A 22,568-nucleotide genomic window follows, 5' to 3' on the forward strand; every position below is an offset into this window, starting at 1 on the left:
ACCACCACCACCACCACCACCACCACCACCACCACCACCACCACCACCACCAGCGGCAGTGGCAGCGGCAGCGGCAGCGGCAGCTGGGAATTTGTTAGAAATTGTAAAAACCAGGTTCCCCTAGACCTACTGAATCAGAAGCTCTGGGAATGGGGCCCAGATACCTGTGTTTTAATAAGTGTTCCAGGTGATGGTGATGCACATCGAAATTTAAGTACCGCTCTGGGTAAATGTAGCATAACCCCTTAATGCTTCTTATGACAATCATCTCTTTTCATATATGACTACTAGTGACTCTCGATTAAAAAATAAGTCAAACAGAATTTTGCATAGAAACAAACGTAAGGAATTTTCTTAAAAGCATCATCGTTACCTTTCCTGGTAAATTTCTGTGACCTCTTCATAAACCGAGGGTTATCTAGATAATACTAGGAATGGCTGACTGGGTTTCCTCTAGGGTAGGCCAAACTATATACTGAAGACAAGAGCGTAGAATTCCACAAGAGTTTGGGAGGAGGGACTGATGACAATTTTTCGTGGTTGACTAAGTTTTTTAAAAAGCCACTTCCAAGGGTACATTCATTAACCAGTCAGCGAATCCACTTGTTCCAGCGGGAGGTGGGAGGTGGGGGCAGGGGTGGAGCGTGGGGAGGAGCGACACTCACCGCTCCGGAATCGGTGCCTTCCAAGTGTCGCCGTTGCGTCCCCCCCCCCCCCGCCTTCGGGTCTCCCTCGAGGCCCAACACCCCAACGCTCACCCCTTGGCCATCCGCGCTCCCCAACCACCTCTGTCATCGGACTCCTCGGGATTCCTCGGGCCGCGTCCAGCCGAGGGGGTTCCCGGGCCGGGTTCGCACTGCCCGCCCCCTCACCGCCTCCTCCCGCGTCTCCGCCCCCGCGGGCCGCTGGGCGCCTGGGGAGGCGAGGGTGCCGCCGCCGGAAAATGAGCGCTGCCCGAAGGGTGGCCCGGAGCTGCAGGTAACGCGCTCCAGAGCTCGGGCCGGAGCGGGCCCCGCACACCGTCCCTTCCCCGCGGAGACCCGTGGGCTGCGCCCAGGGACTGCGCCGGGCGCCCGGGCTGCAGGGACGCGGGGCGCGGGGGAGGCGCGGCCAGCCCTGCCCTGGGGGACGGTCGCGCTCCCCGCTGGTCTTGCAGCCACATCCCGGCGGCTGTTCCCGGGAGCGGCGGGAGGCGGCCTCGGTGAGCCAGGTCGGCGCGGCAGATGCCTGGGAAGATGGAGAAGTTTCTGCAGATCGCGCCTCACTCCCTGGCCATCGTCCTGGGCCCGGCCGAGGCGCCGGCGGGGGAAAGGCCCGGGGCAGCCCGGCGCGCGCCCCCGGCCCAGCCCCGCCAGCTCGCCCGGCACCACATCGGCTACGAGATCTTCGCCGACTTCAAAGCCGAGAACATGCAGCACTTCTGGAACAAGAAAGTCACGGCCGCGGTGGCCGAGACCTTCTTCCTGGGCTGGATCGACGAGCAGGTCCTGCTGATCCAGGGCAAGGAGGAGCATCTGGAGGCGCTGCGCGAAGGCTGGACGCGCCGGGCCCTGCGGCCGCCCTCGGGCTTCCACATCCGCTGCCTGGGTGAGTGCGGCCGCCGGGCGCCCGTCCCGTCCCTTCCCGCCGGGTTGCGTCCGTGCCGTGCGGCCGCGGGAGCCCCGCCCTGCCCCAGCCCGCCGCGGGCACAGCCGAGGCTCCCCTGGGTGCCCGCGTCCCTGCCGGGGGAGGAGCCGGGGGCCCTCTGCGAGCGTGGGATTGGGGAACTTCCTGGCACCGAAAGGACGGAGCCGTCCCATTCCCCGTGCACCGCCCCCGCCTGCCCGCGGGAGCCTCCCTGGTGGCGGGCGGTGCCTGGGGCCGCCAGGTGGGCGCCGCGGCTCGGCGGGCGGCTCTGAGGGCGCGGCGCTCGGGGCGCGTGAGTGTCCCCCTCCCGGCACTGCTCCGCGGCTGGAGTGCGCGGGCCGGGCGGAGGTGGGCGGGGAGGACTCCGGGGCTCGGGTTGCGCGGGACTCCCAGCCGGAGCGGCGGCTCAGGTGCGCCTGGGACGCCCTTCCCTGGGCGGCGACTGCGGGGGACGCGCCGGGAAGCTCGGATGGGGGCTGAGTGTTGCGCGCGCTCATTTCTGAACGAGACAAGGCTGGGGATTTCGTGTTAAATGTCTCACCTGCAGCACATCTCTCAAGTCGTTTTGTGTGTTTGAGGGAAGGAAGAGACACAAAGAGGCCGGAGGAAAAAGAATCTGATTTTCCACAAAAGAGAGCAAAACGTGAAGGGGGCAGAGTCGCCCAGAGGTGAAGGTCGCCGCCGCACTCAGTGCTGCTTTGACTTGCTGGTTTTTATTGCACTACTTCATTTCCCCTCCTCCATCCAGTTTGCATCGCCTTTAGAATACACTTTTGAGTTTTGTACTTTGGGTCCGGTGGCTAAAAGCGTAGATAGTAAATAGTAAAGCTTTAGGAAACAATTTTAAGGAAGAAAGCATTCTTTCTAGTTCCGCGGTTTAGAAATTCTTTCTTGACATTTGGGGAGGTCAAAAGTTCAAACGCTGAAACACTGTGAAGTCGCCTTTTTCGTTACTCGCTGTTGCTCTGCTGCCTTCCTCTGAAGGATTAGCTGTTACCTGCTGATGTGACTCCATCTATGCGTGTGACAAGTTTATAGCATTTTTATTTTGTTGTGTTTTGTCTATTTTGGCATAGAAGAGATCTTTACGAAGCTTTCTTTGACTTGAGTAGACAAAAAGCTAGCAAAGCTTGCATCTTGTGTATTTTGTAACCTGCGCTGAATTTTAAAAGGTGCCTTAATTTTCTCAATTCTCTTGACTTTAGCAGAAACCTCAGTCCCTGAAATTAAGCAGCCTCCGTAAAGGGCCAAGATGAACGCCTCTGAGACTTAACTTGCTTTTGCACTGTAGGACAGTGACACATTAGTACGTACGGATATATGTAGTCATTTATATGCACCGTATAGATTGCTCTAGAGGCTTTTAATAATTTTCTTTGAAACTCGGTTTCACACTTTTTAATGTTTTATTTTGCATAATTTCAAATGTATACAAAAGTAGTGTAACTCAAAAATATTATATTGAACCCCAACCGTGTACTCATCATCCAGCGCCAAAAAGTATCAATGGCATGGCCGGTCTTACTGCATTTATACCCCCATCTACCCCCCACCAGTTCTATTTTGAAATCCCAGACATTACACCAACTTAATTTCATTTGTAAATATTTCAGTATGCTCATGTATTTTTTTTTATTTCAGCAGAATTTATAAATTCATAGGAATTGGTGATCTGTCATATTAACCAAAGAGAAATATTTTTCAATTTTTAAAGGTTCCAAATTGCTGTAATTGGTTGACTGTTGCCCTGACCTGGGTAGGTGACCTGACCTGAGCTGTCTCTGCTGACTGGCAGCTGATGGGGCCTGCCAGCCTCTGCAGTACTGAGCTCCTCGCTCTACCTCTGCACCCTCAGAGGAAGCAGTGGGACTCCCTTTTAAAGCCCAAGCATCAGATAAAAGAATAGGGGTGATACCTGCTGGGATCCAAGTGGTAACTTTCTTTTGAACTGCCTGGGGTGGGGGTGGGTTAAAATCTCCACTGGAATTCCAATTTTGCTTCAGTAATGATGGTAAAATGCTGAATTGTTTGAAAGATTTTTATCTACTGTAAAAATTCTCAGTATCTGCTGCAGGCTTCCTCATTTTTTGTTGCCAGATCTTTTATTGGGCTTTGAAATTCCAGTCTGGAAGCTGATGAGGATTGGCTCACAACCTTTTATTCTGAGTCACAATACACGTGATGACAAGTTCAAATGCTGGCGGGGGCAGGAGGAGGGGGGGATGCGGGGAATCCTGGCTGAAACTGTACTCTGAAAAGAGTCATGTTATCATAGGAATAGCCTGGAATCTATCTATTGTTATATGTACAAAACCAGAAACCAAATGCTATCTTTGATACTCAGTAATAGATTTCTTGCAGCATCCCTTTCAATTGACCCCCATCTGTAGTACATATATTGTTGGGCCCTTTTACGTTGTTTTGGGATTTTAGCTCATTAATTCATGCATATGAAACAGCCATAGAGCCAGACACATAGATGAGCTTTACAGGAGGCACATTACATTCCCACTTGTTGAACTCGAATTAAGCTCATCAGTTACCAATAGTCCTCTGAAATAGCTGGTAGCCAAAAGCTTGTTCAAATTTTATCATTCTTGTGGGGGATAAGGATTATTTATAAAATTTGGTTGTGTTTCAGATGATCTCTTAGATCCCACCATAGAGAGTGGTAATGAGTGTTCCATTAGATCCTGCCAGTGAAGAAAGGAGAGGAACGGTTTTGCCCCATCTCTTGACTTGGGTTGGCCTGGGTGGATGATTTCCCACAACCCAGAGCAGAGAGGCTTGCAGGTGAGCAGAGACAGGCAAGCCCAGGTGCTTTTTTCTGACTGTGCTGTGGTACAGTTGAGGCAAACCTACACTTTCACAGCAGGAATTGCCAGGAGTTAATATTTTATTCTGTAACTTCAAACACCCGTGTTGAAATCGTGAGTATTTTGGTGCCAGTAATTCCAAAAGTATATGGTTCTAACCAACTGTAAAATTTCAGGTGAGGGTTGGACAACAAGGAGATGATTACTGGATTCAACAAGAAGCAGGGTGTTAAGCCACTCAAAGGAAAAGTGGTTTTGACTTGGCATCTTCCAACCCACTATTTAGAAATAACCTACTAGAATATGCAAGTCCATTCTTAGAAATAACCTACTGTGGGCATGTCGAGAAAAAGTTTGGACTTTTGATTTTCAGAACCCTTCAAAGGGTATACAGGATGCTGGTAATGTTTTAAAATTGTGCTGTATATTTTGAGTAAATCACAGTAAATGAAAACCCATGCATGTTTATTGAGTGCTTTCTAGCGCCAGCCTCTGTGTCACTCCTGCAAATAGGAAGACTGATGGGACGTGCCATCTTTTGGGGTATTCTGACGTAAGAAATGGAGAGTGTGCTAAATGCTTTGAGCACTCTTTGTTTTGAGTGAAGGAGAAGCAGTTGCTTCTGTCTTGTGAACTGGTAGGGGAGGTTTCCCAGGTATGAGGCTTTCACTTGAGCTTGTGCAGATGGAGATGGGGGTGGGGCGGGCGTTCCTGCAGAGCAGAACTCTCCCCGCTGGGGAAGGAGGTGACCGGAGCTTGAGTGAAGGCTTGGGGTTGGAGATGTGTTTGGAAACTGGCTGGGGCGATAAGACAGTGGAAAGGTGGGAGAGGGCCAGATGTGAAGATCTAGAAACCACTGGGGGCTTCTAAGCAGGGGCGGGAATGACATGATTTGATCTATGTTACAATGAGAATTCTGTGCCAGTGAGGGCGAAGGGTGGGACTGGGAAGGAATTAGAAATAGAAGCACCAGCTGGGTCTATTGAAACAGAGGGAGAAATGCCAAGTGCTTCTTTAGAGTGTTTGCTCTCCTTCGGGACACTTGCACAGACCACGGTTAGCTCCTGAAGAAAGAAACCATTAGTCTGGTTGAGGCTGGAGGGCCTTCTAGCCTCAGCTACAAGCCCTTAGCCTTTGTGTGGAGCCATGTGCTCCCCCTCCAGACCTCAGGGAGCACGGGTGCATCTCTGTGCCCAAATGGGAAAGTGGCACTTTACACTTTCCCATTTGATCATTACATGTTTAAATAGTTCAGACCAAATACGCTCTTTTAGACTTTGCATCAGAACTTGTATTTTGCATTATAAAATTGTTTAGAACACATGGGCATCAAGATTTTATTCTTTTCCAAAATTTTTATTGGTTTTCTTGAAAAGAGTTGCTTTCTTAAAGTGGTTTCCCCAAATAGTAGATTTTTAAGACAGATTTTTTTTTTTTTTGAGACAAGGTTTCATTCTCTTGCCGAGGCTGGAGTACAGTGGCACCATCATGGCTCACTGCAGCCTCCAACTCCTGAGCTCCAGTGGTCCTTCTGCCTCAGCCTCCTTAGTAGCTGGGCTGTAGGCATGCACCACTACGCCCGGCTAATTTTTAACTTCTTTTTTGTAGAGACAGGGTCTCCCTATGTTGCCAAGGCTGGTTGTAATAGTCCATTTTTATGCCACTGATAAAGACATACCCAAGACTGGGCAATTTACAAAGGAAAGAAGTTTAATAGAGAACTCACAGTTTCACATGGCTGGAGAAGCCTCACAATTATGGTGGAGGGCAAGGAGGAGCAAGTCACATCTTACGTGGATGGTAGCAGGCAAAGAGAGAGTTGTGCGAGGAAACTCCCTTTTTTAAAACCATCAGATCTCATGAGATCCATTCACTATCATGAGAAGAGCATGGGAAAGATCTATCCCCATAATTCAGTCACCTCCCACAGGGTCCCTCCCATAACATGTGGGAATTATGGGAGCTATAAGATGAGATTTAGATGGGGACACAGCTCCAAACCAAATCACTGGTTTTGAACTCCTGGCCTCAAACAATCTTCCCATCTCAGCCTCCTAAAGTGCTGAGATTACAGATATTAGCACCTAAGCCCAGCCTAGAATTATTTAAAAAAATGTATACTCCGCAGACATTTGTATACTCAAAAGAAGTTATAGTTCAGGAACTTACTTAAGTCAACTTAACATTGAATAATATTCCTAGACGAATAGCTTGAATTGCTTAACAATTGTTTTAAAGCCTTTTAAATTGTAGCTATTGATTCATTCAGTGACTGGAGCATCCACCAGTTCCTGGGATGTGTTCTAGGCACTGAAGTGGAGAACAAGTCAGATAAAGTTCCTGTACTTTTGGAGGTTCCATTCTAGTGGGACAACAGACATTTGAAAAATTAAATGGTCCAGGCGCGGTGGCTCACACCTGTAATCCCAGCACTTTGTGAGGCCATGGCGGTTGGGTCACCTGAGGTCAGGAGTTTGAGACCAGCCTGGCCAACAGGGTGAAACCCTCTCTCTACTAAAAACACAAAAATTAGCCAGGCGTGGTGGCGGACACCTGTAATCCTAGCTACTTGGGAGGCTGAGGCAGGAGAATCGCTTGAACCCAGGAGGCAGAAGGTGTAGTGAGCCGAGATCATGCCACTGCACTCCAGCTTGGGTGACAATGAGACTCTGTCTCAAAAAAAAAAAAAGAAAAATTAAAGAAATAAAAAGTTCGAATAGTTTTAAGTGCTGTAAAAATTAAGCACTTGGTAGAATAGAGAGCGCTGGGGAGAAATGACAGAATAGCTAACATTAACATTTATTGATCACCAACTATTTTCTAAATGTTTTATTTATTTATTTAATTAATTTTTTTTGAGACGAAGTTTCGCTCTTGTTGCCCAGGCTGGAGTGCAGTAGCGCGATCTCAGCTCACCATAACCTCTGCCTCCCAGGTTCAAGTGATTCTCCTGCCTCAGCCTCCGTAGTAGCTGGGATTACAGGCATGTGCCACCACGCCTGGCTAATTTTGTATTTTTAGTAGAGACGGGGTTTCTCCATATTGATCAGGCTGGTCTCGAACTCCTGACCTCAGGTCATCCGCCTGCCCCGGCTTCCCAAAGTGCTGGGATTACAGGCATGAGCCACCGTGCCCGGCCCTAAATGCTTTTTTTTTTTTTTTAATGATCTCATCTAATCTTTAAGACACTTATATCATTTAGGTATCATTATTTTATCCATATACAAACAAGAACCTTAAGGAACAGAAAGATAAATGTTCTCCAGGGATGCCTAGTTAGTAAGTGATAGAGCTGGGATCTGGACCCAGGCCCCGGGATGCTAGAAGCAGTTTCCTGGATGACTACTCAACAGTACTTCATTTGGGGTGACACTTGACCAGTGAGGCAGGTATCCACCAACCAGCAATGACACAGGAGCAGGTGGAAATCAGCTTGCTGTGCTGGAGACACAGAGAGGGTGGCCCATGGGGCTGGGCTTGTTGAGCCAGGAAAGGAGCAGAAGGTGTAACTGCAGCTGAGGTCAGAGGCAGGCCCAGGCCAGGTCCTGTGGGGCCGTGTGGGATGGTGTTCTGCAGAGAGAAGGCGTGAGTCTCCGGAGATGTGTGCTGGGTTGCAGTGTGCCGAAGATTTAGAGAAGTTTAAGACGCGGGCCCGGCTCCTAAGGAAGCTTACCTCTCATATGAAAATCACAGGATTAAGTCTAAACAGTGAACACGGATGCATTTAAAACTGTAGTGACTTCTAGGTAGTGATAAATTTTTTTTTTTTTTTTTTTTTTGAGACAGAGTCTCGCTCTGTTGCCCAGGCTGGAGTCAGTGGCGCGATCTCTGCTCCCTGCAAGCTCCACTTCCTGGGTTCACACCATTCTCCTGCCTCAGGCTCCCGAGTAGCTGGGACTACAGGTGCCCGCCACCTCGCCCGGCTAGTTTTTTGTATTTTTTAGTAGAGACGGGGTTTCACCGTGTTGGCCAGGATGGTCTTGATCTCCTGACCTTGTGATCCACCCACCTCGGCCTCCCAAAGTGCTGGGATTACAGGCGTGAGCCACCAGGCCCAGCCCATAAAAAACCATTTTATGAGTTACCTCACTTTGGCTCAAAGGTGTTTTCAGCAAAGGCATGTCAGTTTTATTGTAATAAAGCATTTAGAATGAACTTCTGAGATTTCAGGTTTTGCTGTAATAAATCTGGCTTTGCAAAGATTTATAAATTTTACTGCTTGTAGATTAATTATGATATTGAGCACATTTGTTTCCTTGTGGGTTTACTTTGAATTTGGAAAATAAATTGCATCAAGAGGTAAATTTGCCGATTATTGCCAAGTTCTTTTTTTTTTTTTTTTTTTGAGACGGAGTCTCGCTCTGTCGCCCAGGCTGGAGTGCAGTGGCCGGATCTCAGCTCACTGCAAGCTCCGCCTCCCGGGTTCACACCATTCTCCTGCCTCAGCCTCCCAAGTAGCTGGGACTACAGGCGCCTGCCACCTTGCCTGGCTAGTTTTTTGTATTTTTTAGTAGAGACGGGGTTTCACCGTGTTAGCCAGGATGGTCTCGATCTCCTGACCTCGTGATCCACCCGTCTCGGCCTCCCAAAGTGCTGGGATTACAGGCTTGAGCCACCGCGCCCGGCCTGCCAAGTTCTTTTAAAAGGGCTCATCAAACTGAAATGGTGTCTGTATCTTGTGATGGGTTGAAAGTATTTAGATGCTTTCTGTTCCTGAGGTCGATCACATATTTTGGGATAAAAACCCGGGAAAGTTCATTATATACAAACTATCTGCTGCGAGGAATTTAAAATTTCTTTAGTCTGCCTAATATATCACACAGTAATGATCTGGTCACCTTAAAAATAGAATTTTCAGTGTATGAGGTGGGCTTTAACATTAGTTACTTGAAGTTTGGAGACTGTACTTGTATCCTCCCACTTAGTTTATATATTTGTGAAATAAGTTTTAAACCCTTGTTGCATAGCTGTAGACATGGTATAATTTCCAACATTTCTTAATGTGGGGGAAATGAATGATATGGTCTATAGTTTATCTCAATGAGAAATAAATAGATGTATTGCCAAGGTACAAGCTTTGGATCTAATTTTTTAATATATAGCATACTATAATAATAGCTAGATTTGGATTTTTAAGGAGGTCTTACGTCAAGAGATTTTAATCCACTTGAATCATACTAGGCCAAGTACGGTGGCTCACACCTATAATCCCAGCACTTTGGGAGGTCTAAGTTGGGGGATCACTTGAGCCCAGGAGTTCTGGACCAGCCTGGGGCGACATAGCAAGATCCCATTTCTACAAAAAAGTTTTAAAAAAATTAGCTGAGCATGGTGCTGTGTGCCTGTGGTCCCAGCTGCTTTGAGGCTGAGGTGGGAGGATCCTCTGAGCCTGGGATATTGAAGCTACAGTGAGCCAAGATTGTGTCACCGCACTGTAGCCTGGGTGACAGAGTGAGACCCTATCTCAATACATACAAAAATAAAAATAAAAATCACACTGGCGTGGGAGGAACTGGCTTAAACAGCTGTTGATATCTTGGCCTCAGTCTGTCTTGATGCAGACCAGTCAAGCTGGACGCTGCCAAGGGCCAGAGCTGGCAGTGTATCGTTGAGATTTTGATAAATGGATAAATGACGTAGATAAAGAGGTAGAAAGGATTCATCTGAGTCTTTGGGGCTTGAAGAAGCAGGTAAATTGGGAAAGTGCTTGGGACGGTAGGAGAGCCCACGCTGAGCAGATCTACGTCTGAAGATGTTCTTATGACGTAACACTTTGCAAGCATACCTCTGTGCTGTAGATTTCACTCTGAACATGAAAATAAACAGGATACATGCCTCCATTTTCCCACTTTATTGTGAAAGCCCTATAATAATTTTCTAAAGTGAGAGCCCGTCTGTCAGTGTAAAATGACTTGTCCCTGTAAGCAGGATGTCACCTCCCCGCTCCCCAGTAATGTACGTTTGGGGAGCACATGATGTCCCTTAGCCTAGCTCTCTGGCGTGGAAGCCAGGGATGCATGGTTAGTCCAAAATCACCTCCTTCTCATGAATCCAGGAGTCCCTGGCACTCATGGAAGGCTTCCTGGTGTCTTGAAGGGGTGGAATCCAGTCTGGGGCACCCCATCTTCCAGCCGCCTGAGGTTGCTGCAGCCTTCTATCTTCACCGTGAACCCCGGGATACTGCGGCTTCCCAGAGCAGTGACCCACTGTGGCATGCGTCCTGGGAGCTCTGTGTGTGACGGCATTTCCTTCTGTCTTGGCCTGCCTCCTCCAGCGCTGTGTCAGGTACCTCCCTTCTCCCCGCCGACCCCCACTTTCCCTCCAGGATGTGGACTATTTTTCTTTTCAAACCATTGCAACAAAAGGTTATGGTGACACCTCTGCCTTTCTACTTCTAAATAAAGTCCCCTGCCATCCAAATTTTGAGGAAACCAACATTTATGTTTTCATGTTCAGGATGGTAGGGCCTAGCACATGCCCTTGCAAGGAAAGTCATCTTCAGAGATTCCAGACTCCCCCTCATGCCCTGTCCCCACTGCCCCAAAACTCGAAGCCCCCATGCCTGGAGGGGGCCTTTGTGAGTCCCAGATGCTTTCTGACACTTTCATGCTGAAAAAAGGAGGAGAATTTCTCCGTCTTTAGAGGGGACACCACAGTGGATATGATTTCCAAAACAAAATTTTATTATGGACAGAAGTCCCCAGGCCTTCTGGTGTGACCCCTTTGGGATGCTTTCCACTCTTGGGCGAGTCCTGCAGTCCTTGCAAACCATCTGTCAACCTAAGGCGCCAGGGAGCCTGCCCGAGCCGCCAGGGTGTGCAGCCTCTCTGGCCACTGTGTCTCATCGCCTTCCCTCTTTGTCATTTGGCTTTGGGTGACACCTTCTCTAGGGAACACTTGCACTTTACCTCTGTGGCCTTCACAGCCCCACACCCCACACCCACCCCACTCCCAGCTCAGCGTCTTAATCCTGCCTGCTTGTTTGGCAGCCCTGGTGGGTGGATGGAGCTGGAAGAGGCTGAGCTGGGGGAGGTGGGGTCTACGGTGAGGGCCCAAGGTGCTCTTGAAGCAGTGGGCTGTGAGCGGGGAGATGGGAGCATGGGAGACGGCACAGATCCATGACTGGGAGCTGAAAAATGACAAGGGAGAAGATAGAGGAAGAGGAGGTGTGAGGGGAGTAGCTGCCTGGTGTCCCTGAGGCTGCAGTGGAAAGGTCTTGCTGGGAATCAGGCCGCTTTCATTGTGGATTTATCTACCCAACAGGCCTGCGGGGCTGGCTGAGCTCCCCAGCCAATTTAACCGAGGCCAGGAGGAGGACTGAGGGATCAGAGTGGGTTCCTGTAGCAGATGGACCCCACATTACACCTGCTGGGTGAAAAGAATTGTCCAGTCTGGACAAATCACTTTGGCTTTTTTTTTTTTTTTAAATCTCTGTTCCCTGGTCAATAAAACCAGATTCTTCTGGACTCCTCCTGGGGAAGTGAAAGGAGGATGCAGCTCAGTGAACTCTGCGGTGCTTCTGGAAAGAAATCCAGTTCTCCATCTCATCCATTGTGGTTACGTCTCTCCTGTAATCTTGTTAGAGCATCGCCATTCGTTCCGATCCTCGCTTAACTCCCTCCAGCAGTGCCTCTGGGCTCCGGGTTCTCCTGACTGATCACTTCCCCTTTGTCCTGGGTTGGTCTGATAGGCTGGGAAAGCCCTGGAAGGCCTGCTGACTTTGGAGTTAATACAGAACCGCAGAGACGGGAAGCATCCTTTTTCTGTTGTTGTTTTGGGGGACTTTCTGACCAGCGTCATTTGTCTGGGTTGATCACTTTCCTTTCATCAGAGCCTGGTTATTAATTTGTTAAGAAAATGTTTGTCCAAAGAAAGTCTTTAATCGTCAGTAGACTGTGAAGTAATGTAGAGAATGTAGAAAGCAGTACTTTTTTAATGTAGAAAATGAGTAATGTAGAAAAACAAAAGCAGTACTTTAGACACTGTGTCTACTCCCAGATAATAATGGTTACTCTAGCATCTTTGTTTCATTTTTACCTGTATCTTTAGTATTTCCTCCTACATTGAAAAAAGAACATTCTAGAAGACAGTCTTTATGCTATATACTTCTTGATTCTGTTAGATCAGGTGTGTCCGATCTTTTGGCTCCCCTGGGCCACATAGGAAGAATTATTATCTTGGGCTACACATAAAATACACTGACACTAATGATAGCTGATGAGCTAAAAAAAAAAATCGCAAAAAAAACTCATAATGTTTTAAGAAAGTTTACAGATTTGTGTTGGGCTGCATTCAGAACTGTCCTGGGCCACATGCAGCCCTTGAGCCATGGGTTGGACAAACTAGATTAGATGTTTGCTAACCCTACTTCAGAGTTGGGAGGGAAGGAGTAAGGAGAAGCGGAAAAAGAATGAACTCTTATTCATGTTTACTGTGGGTCAGGGATTGCTCTAAGCACTTTTTTTTTGCATTGTCTCATTTAATACTTACAAAGGTAGTGCTGATATTCCATTTTATAGAAGAGGAGACTGAGGTTCAAGGAGTAGCCTGGGTTGATCTCATATTTCAACCCAGCAGTCTGGCTCCAGAGTCTGAGCTGTTAACCTTTTTAAAACTGCATGTCATTTCTGCTGGACAAAGTTTGGCTCTGTTCACCAGTATTGAGATATATATACACACACATACACACACACATATATATACACACACATATATATACACATATATATACACACATATCTACACATAAATACTATACATGTATATACACATATATATATATTTTCTCTTTTACTTTTTCTTCTGAATGTAAAATATAGTAGACTCATTTGTATTACGATTTCTGACCCTTGATTAAGACACACAAATATATCTCACCAAATAAATTAAGCTGAGTACTAAAGATAATACTGTGGCCTCGATATTTTAAGCCAGAAAAGCAGTGCTGCTTAGAACATCTCTCGGGCGGGACATGAACATTTGAGTGGCTGGTAAGGACTGTAGGACAGTGCCAGTGCCAGATGTACATTCAAAGGATGCTGAACACAGGAACGTTGGAAGGTAATTAATGACAAGAACAATTTGGCAACCAGCTAGAAATAGTTCATTTTAGAAAAAAGGGCAATGGAATGGGTACTGAGAAAATCTTTTTAATGACAAGATGGGATATGGTGCTAGAAGGAAACTTCATCTCATTGTTCTTCACTGTGTTTTATTTTTCTTCTTTGAGGATCAAGAATTACATGGTGTTGGTGGTTTTAGATTCAATGAGTAAGCAAATTGTGGACAGTATTTTACTTAATCTACTTTAAAGACATTGCTTCTCCTAGTTATTTTTATTTTCTGTGTAAAAGATTATACTAAGAATCTTAGATGTGAAATAATTATTTGTTTTGAGTTTTTCCACATTAAAAAGATTAATTTGGGCCAGGCGAGGTGGCTCACACCTATAATCCTAGCACTTTGGGAGGTCGAGGCGGGAGGATCACTTGAGGTCAGGAGTTCGAGACCAATCTGGCCAACATGGTGAAACGCTGTCTCTACTAAAAATACAAAAATTTAGCTGGGTGTGGTGGCGGGCACCTGTAACCCTAGTTGCTGGGGAGGCTGAGGCAGGAAAATCACTTGAACCTGGGAGGTGGAGGTTGCAGTGAGCCGAGATTGTACCACTGCACTCCAGCCTGGGTGACAGAGTGAAACTCTGTCTCAAAATAATAATAATAATAATAATTTGTTATGGTAAAGTGTATTTCAACTACTTTTGGTTATGATGCCAGATAAGTTTTTCAGTTTTCAAAATTAATAACATAAGATATAGTTTTTGTGAATGAAGTATGTTGGGTTATATGATTTATATAGTACATGTGAATTACATAAATATAAAATACAAAGTCTTTAGAGCTATGAAATTGCTTTTGAGTGCAGCTTTGATATGTAATATTTTATTGTTTTAGTTATTTCAGTTGTCTATAAATCAGCATTTTGATTTCCTCTTTGACCCACTAACTATCTTGAATTACTTTTTTCTTCCTTTTTCTCCTAGAAATTGTGAGTTTTTTAAAAACTGTTGTCATTTGATTTCTTATGGCAGTCAGTCTCAACTGTATGATACCTGTTTTTTTTTTTTTTTCAAATTTACTGACATTTTTGTTGCCTAATAGTGATCACTTTCTATGTTTCATAGAAACTTGGAGAAGGGAATTTTAAAAATAGGAAGTGTGTGTGTTAACTTTTGTTAATACATTTGCATATGTTAAATTTATTATATTGGTCAACTATTCTGTGTTTTTATTGTTCGTAGTTTTTATTTATCAAAGACCGTGTGTGATGTGTGTAAAGTCATCTTCCAAAAAGCATATAATTTTTTGCATCATATTACTAATAGTTTTAGCTTTATTTATTTTGACGTTTTGAAATCTAACATGTGTCTTTGTTGTTGAGTTTACCTTTCATACACGTATAAACATGTCTACAATTGTATATTTATACATATTGTACATATACATATTTATATACATACTTCTAGACATTTAAATATACAGCTAGCATAAAATCCTCTTCAATCCTTTTTACCTTGAAATTTTTCCAAAAAAATTTCAAATGCTAAGTTTTCCAAAATTAGCATTGCCACTTCTGCTTTGTGCTTGGTATGTCACTACCACCTTTTTCTATTTTTTCTTTTTTTTTTCTTTTTGAGATGGAGACTCGCTCTGTTGCCAAGGCTGGAGTGCAGTTGCACGATCTCGGCTCACTGCAACCTCTATCTCCCGGGTTCAAGCAATTCTCCTGCATCAGCCTCCTGAGTAGCTGGGACTGCAGGCTCACACCACCATGCCTGGCTAATTTTTGTATTTTTGGGTAGAGATGGGTTTTCTCCATGTTGGCCAGGTTGGTCTCGAACTTCTGATCTCAGGACTACCACTTTTTTATTTTTAATCCGTTGTATCCTTTTTTGTAGTGTGTGTTTTATAAGCAGGATATAGTTAAATTTTGAAATTTAATTCAGTATCATGAATCTTTGTCTTTTTAGGGATTTGAGCCATTAAACGTATCATAATAACTGAGACATTTGTTCTAATTTAAAACTTATTTTAAGTATTCTCTTTGTTAGTTTCCCTTGTATTTCCTTTGTTTTACAGCGTTTATAAACAAGGTTTATAAAGTAAGTATTTTTTTTTTTTTTTGAGTCGGAGTATCGCTCTGTCGCCCAGGCTGGAGCACAGTGGTGTGATCTCGGCTCACTGCAAGCTCCGCCTCCCGGGCTCCCACCATTCTCCTACCTCAGCCTCCCGAGTAGCTGGGACTACAGGCACCGCCACCACGCCCAGCTAGTTTTTGTATTTTTAGTAGAGACGGGGTTTCACCGTGTTAGCCAGGATGATCTCGATCTCCTAACCTTGTGATCCGCCTGCCTTGGCCTCCCAAAGTGCTGGGATTACAGGCATGAGCTACTGCGCCCGGCCTAAAATAAGTTTTTTAAAAAACTGAGCAGTGGGACTTCCTGTGCACGTTAACTCCAACCCAGAGAGTTCTGCCTGAGAGCTGCAATGAAAAACTCTTTACTTTCAGTAGTAAGAGTTTCTGTCTGAGAATCCAGTGCAGTGAGTGCAGAAGCTTTGGAGAACATCATTCATTCATTCAAAACGTCCAAGGTGCACTGTGGCAAGTCCTGTTGCTGGATGTTGCAAAAGAAGCAAAAATGGATGCCACCAAGCCTGGTCCTTAAGAACTTTGGGATCTAGTCCTGGGAGCCAGGCAAGTGTATGGGAGACGAGAAAACAAGTTAGTTGTTGGTGTTTCAAGAGGTAAGGAAGGCAGGTATGATGGATGGAGGTAATTTACAAATCTTCTTTAAACTCTAGTGTGGGCCGGCACCCTCTGCCTTGGCCCCACCCTGCTAGTCTATTGCAGGAAGGCCCCATGGAAAGTGGGGTCTCTGCTGGAATGCTGGGGAACTGAGGATGGACTTGCTGCCTGTCCTCTCCGGCAGTCAGGACTTTCCTACTCACCCCACCTACCCCGCCCCATGCTCAGGGACCTGCTGATGTAGAAGCCGTGTGACCCAGGACAGGTACTACTTCTCCAGTGCATTCAAGCAGTTACCTGGCTTTCGGTTCAATTTTCTGCATTTGCATGTTACACTTAATAGTAATGCAGATAGGCCGGGCGCAGTGGCTCACGCCTGTAATCCCAGCACTTTGCGAGGCTGAGGCGGGCGGATCATCTGACGTCAAGAGTTTGAGACCAGCCTGGCCAATATGGTGAAACCCCATCTCTGCTAAAAATACAAAAAATTAGCCGGACTTGCTGGCGGGTGCCTGTAATCCCAGCTACTTGGGAGTCTGAGGCAGGAGAAGCGCTTGAACCTGGGAGGCGGAGGTTGCAGTGAGCTAAGACTGGCCACTGCACTCCAGCTTGGGGAATAGAGGGAGATTCCGTCTCCAAAAAAAAAAAAAAGTAAGGTAGATAATTCAACTATATTCGGATGTTACTTAAATATATATATTTTTCTCATTTATGTACATTTAGTTACATAAAAGGTAGATGTGTCATTTGGAGAATGTCCCACCAATGGACAGTGCTGTAGAATGTGGCAGCAGCTCCTCCTGGAAAAAGAAGGGGAAGATGACTCTTTAGAAACATTAAAATGAGTTCAAAAAATGAAACACCCAAAACTACTGAGAAATGTAAAAAAGGTGCCTTTTTCTTTCTTTTTTTTTTTTTGAGACGGAGTCTTGCTCTGTCCCCCAGGCTGGAGTGCAGTGGCACAATCTCACTGCAAGCTCTGCCTCCTGGTTCACGCCATTCTCCTGCCTCAGCCTCCGGAGTAGCTGGGACTACAGGCGCCCGCCACCTCGCCCGGTTGATTTCTTTTTGTATTTTTAGTAGAGACGGGGTTTCACCGTGTTAGCAAGGATGGTCTCGATCTATTTTCTAATCTGATATTCAGGATCTAAAAAAGTAGTTCTGTATACCAGGATGACATTATGACGCTGGGGGTCTTGATTGCTTTGAATTGTTTTTCTAGTGGTAGTGATGAATTTGTACTAAAGTTTTCATCTGTACACATTGTAAACAATAGGACAGACTTGAATGTTGTGGAATTTGGATAGTCATTAGAGCTGTTTGTTTATTTATTTTTTATTTATTTTTGAGACAGAGGGAGTCTTGTCGTGTCTCCCAGGCTGGAGTGCAGTGATGTGATCATGGCTCACTGCAACCTTGAGCTCTCAGACTCAAGAGTTCCTCCCCCTTCAGCCTCCCAAGCAACTGGGACTACAGGCATGAGCTACCACGCCCAGCTAACTTTAAAAAAGTTTTTTTAGTGGAGGTGACATGTCGCTATGTTGCTCAGGCTGGTCTGAAACTCTGCCTCAAGTGATCCTCTCATCTCGGCCTCCCAAAGTGCTGGGATTACAGGCATGAGCCACTGTGCCCGGCCTGATCTGATTTTTATTTTTATGTTTATTTATTTATTGAGATGGAGTCTTGCTCTGTCACCAGGCTGGAGTGCAGTGGCTCGATCTCGGCTCACTATAACCTCTGACTCCCTTGTTCAAGTGATTCTTCTGCCTCAGCCTCCTGAGTAGCTGGGATTCCAGACGTGTGCCACCACACCCAGCTAATTTTTGTACTTTTAGTAGAGATGGAGTTTCACCATGTTGACCAGGATGTTCTCGATCTCCTGACCTCGTGATCTGCCCACCTCGCCCTCCCAAAGTGTTGAAATTACAGGTGTTAGCTACCTCTCCCAGCCCTGACTTTTATTTTTAAGTCAACTCTCCACTTTTGGAGAAATACAGAGATTTGTGTTTTGAGTATATACTTGACTTTCCAGAAGCCAAAACAGAAAAACATAGACTTTCAGCATTACTGTTGTATCTTTTCCTTTAGTACACTTATTTTGCACTAGCTATTTTTGATAAAATGTTTTAACTGCTGTTTTCCTCTGAAATACTTTTTAGAAGTTGAATTATGAGCATCTTTTATTCTCCAAAAAATTATAGATAGGTTTTTCTGTGGAATGCTGTGAAATGTCAGCTTTTTGTAAATCACTAACAGTAAACTGAATTCGTAGAGCATAACTCTTGAATGTTCACTGCCATTTTTACCTATGAAGAATTACCTTGTTTGGTGATTTCCTTTTGACCTTGTAACTATAGTACTGGTCTGCATGGATAAATAAACCCGGATTCTCTACCCTTGACCCTAAGGAGGTGTAGTGGGGGACAGAGGTCACTGTAGCTGCCACCTTGCAGTGGCAGGGAGGGACTGGTGTAGGTGTGAGTTGGTAAAATGCTCACTTTCTGGCCCAGAAACCCTCTTTGTTGTGTATCTGGACCAGGGACTGTTGAGGATGCTTCTGCCCTAGGTTAAAGACAAAATTATTTAATGTTACTTTTGAAGTACTGTGAGGAAGACTTTATCAGGACCACCATGGTAGGTACAGGAACCAGTGCAACAAGGTCTTGCAGTGGGGGAGAGAAATTAGGCTCAACTCCAAACACAGCATGGGCAAGTGGCAATTCATTGCCAAAGAAAGAGCCGGGTGGAAGTCAGTGGCTGGAAAATTACTATGAAGAAGCATCAGGGGTGCTATGGTTTAAATGTGTTCCCCAGAGTTCGTATCTTGGAATCTAATCCCCAGTGCAACAGCGTTGAGAGGTGGGAACTTTAAGAGGTGATTAGGCGATGAGTCCTTTGCCCTCATCGATGGATTAATGCTGTTACCTTCGGTGTGGGTTCTGGATAAACAGACGAATTGGCCCCCACCCCCACCCCCACCCCATGCAATGACTTTTCCCATGTTATGGCACAGCAGGGGGCCCTCACAAAATTCAGCCCCTTGATTTTGGGCTTCCCAGCCTCCAGAACCATAAGCCAAGTATATTTCTGTTGTTCATAAATTAGCCGATCTGTGGTGTTCTGTTATAGCAGCACAAGATGGACTAAGACAAGGCATGAGGGGGTTTCTGGCTAAACCTACCTAATAGAATTCTTGCTGAAGACAGGCCAGGGTGATCAGACAGCACCTAGGGGATGGTGGGGGATGAGAAACCTGATCAGATATCAAGGATTGGGGTTCTTGTCAAACTGACTTAGTGCAGGGTTCTTTTGCTAAAACGATTTTACAAGGACGTGCACAGATGGGCCTAATAGAAGGTTCAGGAGGCTGACTACAGTTTGGCCAAGCAGAGAATCTTTGTCACTGACCAGGTTTCAAAGGACAGGGAGGGGTGATAGATGGTACATGGAGAGTGACACCCGTTTATTCTTAGGAGACTACATCAGTTGGTTTGGAAATTGGAATTATTTTTGTTAGTTTCCAGTTTATATTGTGTTAAGGCTATGTTACATCCAGAATTCAAAAGCAGAAAGGTGAGAGATGTGGGCATTGCTGTGGAGTTAAACTAGCTCACAGAACAAGCAGCTCCCTCAGGCAACCCTAGGAACAGATTTTCAGATGTTACAAGCACCAGGTATTTGATCCAGGCCTGAAGTACGCAGCGTCATGCTGTTCCTTTGGGTGACAAGTTTCAGTTCTTGTCACATGCTTCTCCTGTTTTAAATCTTCCATCTCCTTCATGTGGAAGAGATTGTTTATGTTTAAAACTGCTTATGCCGAATCAAGAAGTAAATAAAAGCAGGAAGGAGAACAGAAGCGGCTTATAGCAGTGAATCTTTAGTTTGAAGAAGTCCATGAAGGCAGATTCACATGGAAATTGTTGATGGCGTTAATTCAGTGATAAGTAACTAATTAGAAAATGTTTCCTGTGAAAAAAGTTTAATTCATGAATAGTTCTTCCTCTCCTCTCTTTCTTATTTTAAAAATGAATACTTTAGATACTTCTTTGACACTATGGAAGAGGTAAGGCTCAGAAAGCTCCAAAATTTCTTTGTTTTCTTAAAATAATATCAGTTTCTTTTATTCTCAAGTGTGAGCCTATTTCTCATAAAATGACCTAGTGATAACGCCTGGAATTTTTTTTTGAGACAGGGTCTCACTCTGTCACCCAGGCTGGGGTGCAGTGGTGTGATCGTGGCTCACTGCAGCCTCTACCTTCCGGGATCAAGTGATCCTCCCACCTCAGCGTCCTCAGAAGTTGGGACTACAGGAGTATGTCACCACACCCAACTACTTTATTTTTATTTTTGTAGAGATGGGTCTCACTCTGTTGCCCAGGCAGGTCTCAAACTCCTGAGCTCAAGCAACCCTTTTGTCTTAGCCTCCCAAAGCACTGGGATTACAGGTGTGAGCCACCATGCCCAGCCATCTGTGATTTTCTTAAAGTCCAGCAGTTTGTAGCTATATTTGCAGTTAAAATGTGAAACCATATTTAGCCAGCACATTTGCATGTAATTTGAATAAACTATAACTTTAAATTTACTTTAAATGTACTCAAACTGATAATTAATTGATAAAGTTGCATTGTGCATAATACCTTTAAAATGTCTATGCAATTTAAGGGATTTTAGATTTGTTTAAAAAAGTGCTAAAATCAGTATTAAATTTTTTAATGATCTTTTTCTTCCCCCATTAAAATTTCTGAAAGTTTATTGGTAGAAAATCAGTTACATGCTGTGATAGAACATGCGTTACAGTTGTTTCTAAAGAGCAGCTCGACCTGAATTGGTGAGTTCACATAATTTCTATGACTACTTGTGAGATTGACTTTTCAGAATATAAGTCTGTACTGTCCAGTCTAAGGATTGAGAGTGTGATCTAATAAAAAAAAAAAGGCTTTTACTTTCAAGGAGGGATTTAGAGTATGTGCAATTGTGTAGAGAGAATGTGAATGATTTTCTCTAAGCCCTGACCCCCTGTACTCAAAAGTTCTGGACTCTGATGAATGAATGTAGCCCTTTGTAACATTGCTAACATATTTAATTTTCCAAGTATGTAGGCCATTGTGCTGATTTTGTTCTCATACCAAAAAGATTGTCCAAACATTTCAATGAAGATATTTAATACACTGCCTTCTCAAGTTATAAAAGTTGAAAATGATTACCATTTATATGATCAATTATTTAAAAAAATAATTTGCATTTACAGTCAGCCCTCTGTATCTGGGTTCTGGGTCCACAGATTCAGCCAATAGCAGATGGAAAATATTCAGAAAACATATGAATAAAAAACCAATACAGGCTGGGTGCGGTGGCTCACGCCTGTAATCCCAGCACTTTGGGAAGCCGAGGCGGGCAGATCACTTGAGGTCAGGAGTTCGAGGCCAGCCTGGCCAACATGGTGAAACCCATCTCTACTAAAAATACAAAAATTAGCTGGGCGTGGTGACGGGCACCTGTAATCCCAGCTACTTGGGAGGCTGAGGCAGGAGAATTGCTTGAACCCGGGAGGTGGAGGTTGCAGTGAGCTGAGATCATGCCACTGCACTCCAGCTTGGGCGACAGAGTAAGAGTCTGTCTCAAAAAAAAAAAAAAAACACACACACAATATAGTCTAACAACTGTTTACATTGCTTTAGGTATTATGGGTAAGCTAGAAATGATTTAAAGAATCTGGAAGGATGTGAGTAGGTTATTTGCGAATACTCTGCCATTTTATGTCAGGGACTTGAGCATTCGTGGATTTTCGTTTTCTTAGTATCTGCTCCTCTGTATCGAGGGAGGCCTGTGTGTTCTAATTGCTTATGTTAGCGGGTCACTTTGAATGTGTCTTTCCCATTAGGTTGTAATTCCTTTGAGGGTGGAGACTATAAACTTCAGTTTATCTTTTCGAGCTCAGTTTTCTATGTCATGCAGATCTATAGGTATTGCATAAATATCCTCACCGGTAGAGTTAATGCTAATTGGCTGCTGCTAGTAATTTCTAAACTACCATTTTAACACTGGGGGAAAAACACTGAGTACTGGCAAGGGTAAAAGAAATCTGATACCTTCATGTGCCGCCAACGATATGATAAATTGAAAAAACCCTTCTTTGGAAAGTATCTTGGCAGTCTGTATGAGAAAGCCATCTAAATGTTCATATAGTTTGATGTGGTAATTCTATTTCTGGGACTATCTCTAAGATAATGTTACAAAATTTTGGAATATTTGTAATATTATCTTAGAGATAGCCCCAGAAATAGAATTCCTGCATCTTACTTTTTGTAGAGAGCTATAGGT

The sequence above is a fragment of the Theropithecus gelada genome, chromosome 5 (genome assembly GCF_003255815.1).
Source record: "Theropithecus gelada isolate Dixy chromosome 5, Tgel_1.0, whole genome shotgun sequence".
Classification (NCBI taxonomy): Eukaryota; Metazoa; Chordata; class Mammalia; order Primates; family Cercopithecidae; genus Theropithecus; species Theropithecus gelada.